Here is a 6510-nt window from a genome sequence, read left to right as displayed (position 1 = left end):
TGGGTTCATATGGAGTAGCACAACAAACATGGAGGTGAAGCGCTGCAGAACCAAGATTAAGAGCTGAGATCCAGAACCGAAATCCAACTCCAACCAAGATGCAAAGTCTGACAGCACTGTCTGCTGTTGTGATAATACCTGGCTAACTTGCAGATCTGAGGCATTTCCCTGTATCTGTCTATGCATTCACCTCTGTCTATGCATTCAGTCCTGCACAGAAACAGGATGGCTGCCAAAATGTCCTACAGTCTACATTATTAAAGCCAGCTGGCCCCAGTCCTCAGTTGCCTTGTACTGAATTGTCCAGTATTAAACTTCATGGTAAATTCCTCTGAATTCATGTTCTACACAGAATACAGTAAGTCTGTTGAACCTGAGGTATTTGTAACGAGTGGGACTTTAGGACCCAGGAGTGAGTGAGGAGAGTATATTTAACGGTAATTCCAGTCGGTCAAAGTCGTTTCAATTCAGCTGCAAGCAGGGGCAGTCGGAAGGAGTGAAGCCGCGGCAGGTTTGAATCGTTCAGTACTGCGTTGGAATTATTGTGATCTTATGTGATCTTCGCAGAAAGGTTTTGATAGTGGGTGCACAGTAATATCTGCCCGTTGCGGCAGTTGGGGGGAGGGGGGGATCCTATCTTCAGCCTGCATGGTGGCCACAGGTACTTTGCATGTTGAATTATTTGTGCTGCGGTACAATGTAAGATGTGTACCGTTACAGGGAAGGAGAGATATCGTTGGTCAAAACCGTATCGAGGCTGGGGCTATTGCGTCAAGGCCATTGGAAAACTAGTGCCCTCCGGTTTTGGGAGCCAGGTGCTGGGAGGGGGCCATATAGGCTCACTGCAAAAGTTACCGTTACCATCTGTGTCGTGTTCTATGTTGATTGGCTAATGTCCGGTAGTGGAGGCACGTAGTGGTTCCATCTCTTCTGGACACTGAGTCAATGGTGACGACTATGACAGAGACATTTTTTAAGAGACACTTTCAGTCCCAGCTTCAGGGTCAGATACAGCCGTGTAGTTGGTTGCAGTTGAAGGCTGCTAATGGATTAGACATCCCCTATATGGGTTATGTGGAACTGGACGTGGATGTTATGGGCAAGGTGCTGCCTCAGAGAGGAGTGTTAGTAGTGAAAGATCCAATTGATGTAGGAGCTAGACAGCGTAAAGAGTCTGTGCCGGGGCTTTTAGGCATGAATGTCCTGAGTGGTTGCTATGAGGAGCTTTTCCAAGCGCATGGGGCCACATTGTGTCACTCTCCGTCTGTTCAGATGGCAGGTAAAGTATGGCAGCAGGTGCTGGCAGATTGTGAAACTTTTGATCGGGTGTCTGACTCTGGGGTTTTGGGTAAGGTTGTGGTGCCCCCAGGGTCTTCAGTGTGTGTCCCTGCTGGGTCCCTTAAGTTAGTGAAAGCAGCGTGCCGACAAGGGCTGGCTCCTATGGTTTCTTCTACTTTGCTGGACCCTGTGGACATCAATTGCCTTCAGGTCTGCTTGTTCCTAGTGCATTGCTCCCTATGGGTGATGGCAACGTTTGTGTCCCGGTAGTCAATGTAGGTCTGCAAGATGTTTGGTTGGCACCTAAAATGGTGTTAGGAGATCTGCATGTGGCTGAAGTTCAGGTGACTAGTCAACCTATTGGGTTCCAGGAGCAAGAGGATTATTGTGGTCAGGTAGCATATATACATGCTATTGAGTCAATGCCTCAGGTTGTACAAGGCTTGGCTGAAGTGACAGCCTAATCTGACCCTGACGCAAGAGAGGGAGGCTAGAGCCTTGTTGGAGTGGTACCATGACATTTTCAGTTCTGGAGAAGGAGATATAGGTTGTACTAATTTGATTGAACATGAGATTCCAGTGGTGGATGATGTGCCAGTGTGGTAGCATTATCGGCGCCTCTCCCCATCACAGTACGACCTGGTGAAGGCTCATATTCAGGGGTTGTTAGAGCATAGGGTAGTGTATGCTAGTTGTAGCCCATATTCATCTACAATTGTGGTTGTCCAGAAGAAGGATGGTACTATACGCCTTTGTGTGGATTATCGCCAATTGAACGCTAAAACAAGAAGGGATGCATATGCGTTGCCTCGGATTAAAGAGTCCCTAGATGCTCTTTCTGGAGACAAATGGTTTTCAACACTAGATCTTCCCAGTGGGTATAATCAGGTGCCGGTTGCTGAGCGAGATAAAGCCAAAACCGCATTTTGCACGCCGTTTGGACTTTTGAGTTTAATCGAATGCCATTTGGTTTGTGCAATGCACCTGGGACGTTTCAGCGTTTCATGGAAAGGATTTTTGGTGATCAAAGCTTTCAGTCTTTAGTACTATATTTACATGATGTGGTGGTTTTTTCCACATTGTTTCATGAGCACCTTCAGCGGTTGGTGCTGGTCCTGAAGCGACTCCAGCAACAGGGGCTGAAACAGAAGTTTAGTAAGTGCCAGTTTTTTCAACCCGAAGTTAAGTATCTTTGACATGTCATTTCTGCAGCTGGTGTGACGACAGACCCGGAGAAGATCCGTGCGTTGAAGGAGTAGCGGACTCCAACAACGGTTGTTCAGCTGCCATCATTTTTAGATTTTGCATCATACTATCACCGTTTGCGAGGTATGTGGCCCCTTTACAGTACATAAACTGGGGGCAAAGCTGCAGCCGGGGCGGAGGAAAACACAAGTTCAACCCAATGGTTCTTTTCAGGATCATTGGGATGAGAGTTATGAACAGGCTTTACAGACATTGAAGGGCAGGTTAGTTAGTGCTCCGTTAGGATATACTGACTATTTGAAGCCTTTTGTGTTGGAGGTTCATGCTAGTAATTTGGGATTAGGTGCAGTGTTCTCTCAGGATCAAGAGGGGCAACGACGTCTAATTGCATACACTAGTCGAGGTTTGAGACCGACAGCAGAATATGTTAAATTATAGTGCAATGAAATTGGAGTTGCTTGCCTTGAAGTGGGCTGTTACAGAAAAATTCCGTGAATACCTTTTGGGTACTTCATTCATGGTATTTACGGACAATAATCCCCTTTGTTATCTGCAGACTGCGAGCTTGGGGCGGTAAAACATCGTTGGGCCTCACAGCTGGCCCTGTTCGATTTCAAGATCAGTGGTAGATGCTGTCTTGAATCGGGATAAGGCTGATTTGAGGAAATTGCAATCTATAGATCCTGTGATTAGTGCTTTTATGCGCTACTGGCAGAGGGGCTTTGCCCCCACAGGAAAGGAGAGGATCCAGGAATCCCCCACTGTTATAGAATTAGTTAGGCAATGGGCTCGAATCATGGAGAACGAGGGGGTGTTGTATCAAGCCGTCCAGGTGCCGGGTGGGGGTGAGCAGGTTTTGCAATTGCTAGTGCCCCAGGCTTTACAAACAGCAATATTGACTAGACTCCATGATAATCATGGGCTCCAAGGCGTGGAACGTACCACTAGCCTGGTTTGACAATGTGGCTATTGGCCATTTATGCATCGAGATATTGAACAGTGGTGTCAGAATTGTGCTCGGTGTGTAGCAGCCAATGTGGTTCAACCTAAGGTAAGGACATTTATGGGCAGCCTGATGGCTTCAAAACCGTTGTTGGTCCTAGCTTTGGATTTTACAACATTAGAGCAGGCCAGTGATGGGTCTGAAAACCTATTGGTGATTACAGATGTCTTTTTTAAGTTTACACAAGCATACCCCACACCGGACCAGAAAGCAAGTACTATGGTACGAGTGCTGACGGAGAAGTGGTTTTATACATTTGGGGTTCCAAGGCGCATTCATACTGATGTATGGGGTTGAAAAGTCTCGCACTAGCCCATATCACCCTACAGGAAATGGGCAGTGCGAAAGATTTAATAGGACCTTACACAATCTCTTGCGTACCCTGTCTCCTGAAAAGAAGAGATGGTGGCCTGTGCACTTACCTCAGGTATTGTTTGCGTACAATACCACTGTTCATCACTCGATAGGTCACTCACTATATGAATTGATGTTTGGTCAGAAACCCCAGCTACCTATTGATGCTCTCTTAGGGATGGAGCAGGAAGAGGCAGTTGGGGTTGAGGCTGGTGATTGGATTACCGCGCATCAGAAACATCTGGCCTCAGTCTATAAGGATGCACGAGGGCAGTTGGAGGCGGTGGTGGCGTATCGGGGTCAAAAAGGAACAGGGCATGGGAGAGGTCTGCCGGTCTGCTTGTGTTACAGCAGGGTATCATTCTAATCCGTTTAACCTGCCTCGATCAGTAGTGTAGTACCTGGTTGGTATGGATGGGATTTGGTCTCCTAACCACTCAGCTGGTGGTACTTTCCAAGGAGTGGGAAAGATAGGTCACTAGGATGGTGACCTTTGAGTGCCGGGGTGGATGTAACGAGTGGGACTTTAGAACCCAGGAGTGAGTGAGAAGAGTATACACTATATGATGGTAATTCTGGTCGTTCAAAGGCGTTTCAATTCAGCTGCAAGCAGGGGCAGTCGGAAGGAGTGAAGCTGCGGCAGGTTTGAATCGTTTGGTACTGTGTTGGTTACTGTGGAATTATTGTGATCTTATGTGTGGTGTGCATTGTGATTTTTTTGGTCTGTGTGGATCCGGGGTTAGTGTGCGGCTGGTGTGTGTGAATGACACTGAGTTAATTCTGGTAGGTAATCTTGCTTGTGGTGTCATTTGGATGAAGGTGTGCAGAAGGGAAGCGGGACGTGACAATGGTGTAATTGTTTAGTGTACTAGAAAAGCTATTGCTATTCTCCCTATCTAGGTGTCGTTGCTGTACGGTGAAGGCCAGCATGAGCATTGCGTGCCTGAGTGGATCTCCAGTAGAGTTGAGGACTACATTGGGCTTGGCTTCTGCGACGGAGCTCTTTCCAGCGAGGCCTGCTTCGGATGCATCTCACGATCTTTTGGTTGATTTCCTTACAGTACAACCACTGTTTTTCCCAGGTTTATGATAAGGCTATGTGTTACATTGTTTACTTTTCCGTGCCTGTGAATCACTGCTTCGGCAAAAGGTTTTGAAAGTGGGTGCACAGTAATATCTGCCCATTGGGGGAGGGGGGGATCCTATCCTCAGTACTTTGCATGTTTGTGCTATTGTAACATTTCAGGATCAGGAGTGCTTTTCCGTGCGATATTGCATGAGTGTGATTTCTGTGTTGATTATAAGGGGGTTTGGGAGTAGATTAACCCAGGTTTGAAGGATACCACCCCGGAAGTCGTAAGGTGGATCTCTCTGCCGCTAAGATTAATTTTATGGCACGGAGAGTGTTTTGTAATGTGACAATCTCAGTATATGTGAGGATATGGATCCAGTTTTAATGGTTTTTGTGACAATCCTGTAAATAAAGTATTGTGTCCACTGCTTTTGCACCTCCAGCGGTTCATTTATTTTAAACACTTCCAGTGCAGGGTGATCCCTTATGGAGGGGGCTAGTTAAGGGGCACTAATTTCCTGCTCAATCAAGAGTAGGTGGCGTAGTTGGAAGTGATAAACGGGGGGTAGTGATCCCTGCAGGTGGAGAGGGCCACATATTAATGAGTTTTTACAATTACCCCCCCACCCCCACCCCCACACTGTGCAGACAGTGAGGCCAGCTCTCCCGTCATAAAACCCAGAGCACAAATGTGGTTTAGTTCTGATGTACAGCCAAGGGAACAGAGTGGGAACAGTTTTAACCATTTTATGCTAATTTAGGTGCTGTTGATTGCAAATCCAGAGCCACCTTCCTGACTGAGTCTGTAAAGGATGTCTTAGTACAAGTGATTCACTCAGCCTGAGTGACAGCCTGCGATCAACAGCACTCCTCTTTCTGACTAGCAGATGTGCCCTTAACTTTGGAACAATCTGAATGACAAATTCCACCCCTGCTGAGGAAATAGTACATCCCATGGGGAGATTTTAAATTCTTCAAAGGTCAACATTCCCACCTCTGAGCTGTGAAAACCTTTCTAACATGGACTGGTGTCTAAAAAGTGCAATGGTGTCAATCTTGTTATGATAGCAATACAGAAAAACCAAACTTTGGTCATTTATAGTTTAATTAGAGTAATTTGTGCCAGCTGAAATTAGCAAGTGGGATACACAAAAACAAGGGAAACTTGCAGTGCATTTTAAGTATACCAAGAAAATTTAATTCAACTGCTGGAAATGTAGGCCCCACATTCAATGCATAAAAAACTCACAGCCCCAAGAGAGACTCCCAAACATAACAACAGACTGTGATAGCTCTGTGAGAGATGGTCTGTGGATCAGTACACTCAGCAGTTTTAACAAGCTGTATCAATGTTATTCAGTTCAGCACATTAATTACACAGAGCATAATTCAAATGCCTAAAATAAATTAGGAAAGAATGATGTCATACAGGCAGGGGTTTATATTCATGGGGGAGGAAAGTCTTATAAAAACTAGATAAGCATCTGACAAACACATGTATGACTCCCACCCCTCACCCCCCAAAAATGCAGGCTTCGTAGCACGCAAATGAGAAGAGGACAGTTTTTTCTCCACAGTTTCCATGCCAGTCAGTCTT

The 6510-nt window shown here is 46.1% G+C and overlaps 1 long non-coding RNA gene across 1 annotated transcript; it reads left to right on the top strand.

Annotated features, from left to right (window-relative positions):
* Window positions 1–459: 459 nt before the first annotated feature.
* LOC111838549 (uncharacterized) lies at window positions 460–5328 on the top strand. The gene is made up of 3 exons (XR_002836899.2): window positions 460–511; window positions 2491–2607; window positions 4742–5328. It is a non-coding gene; the product is annotated as an uncharacterized lncRNA (long non-coding RNA).
* Window positions 5329–6510: the final 1182 nt, after the last annotated feature.

Source organism: Paramormyrops kingsleyae, unplaced genomic scaffold, assembly GCF_048594095.1.
Source record: "Paramormyrops kingsleyae isolate MSU_618 unplaced genomic scaffold, PKINGS_0.4 ups133, whole genome shotgun sequence".
In the NCBI taxonomy this organism is placed as follows: domain Eukaryota; kingdom Metazoa; phylum Chordata; class Actinopteri; order Osteoglossiformes; family Mormyridae; genus Paramormyrops; species Paramormyrops kingsleyae.
Note: the sequence above shows the minus strand (reverse complement) of the source record. Positions and strands in the feature narration are given on the sequence as shown.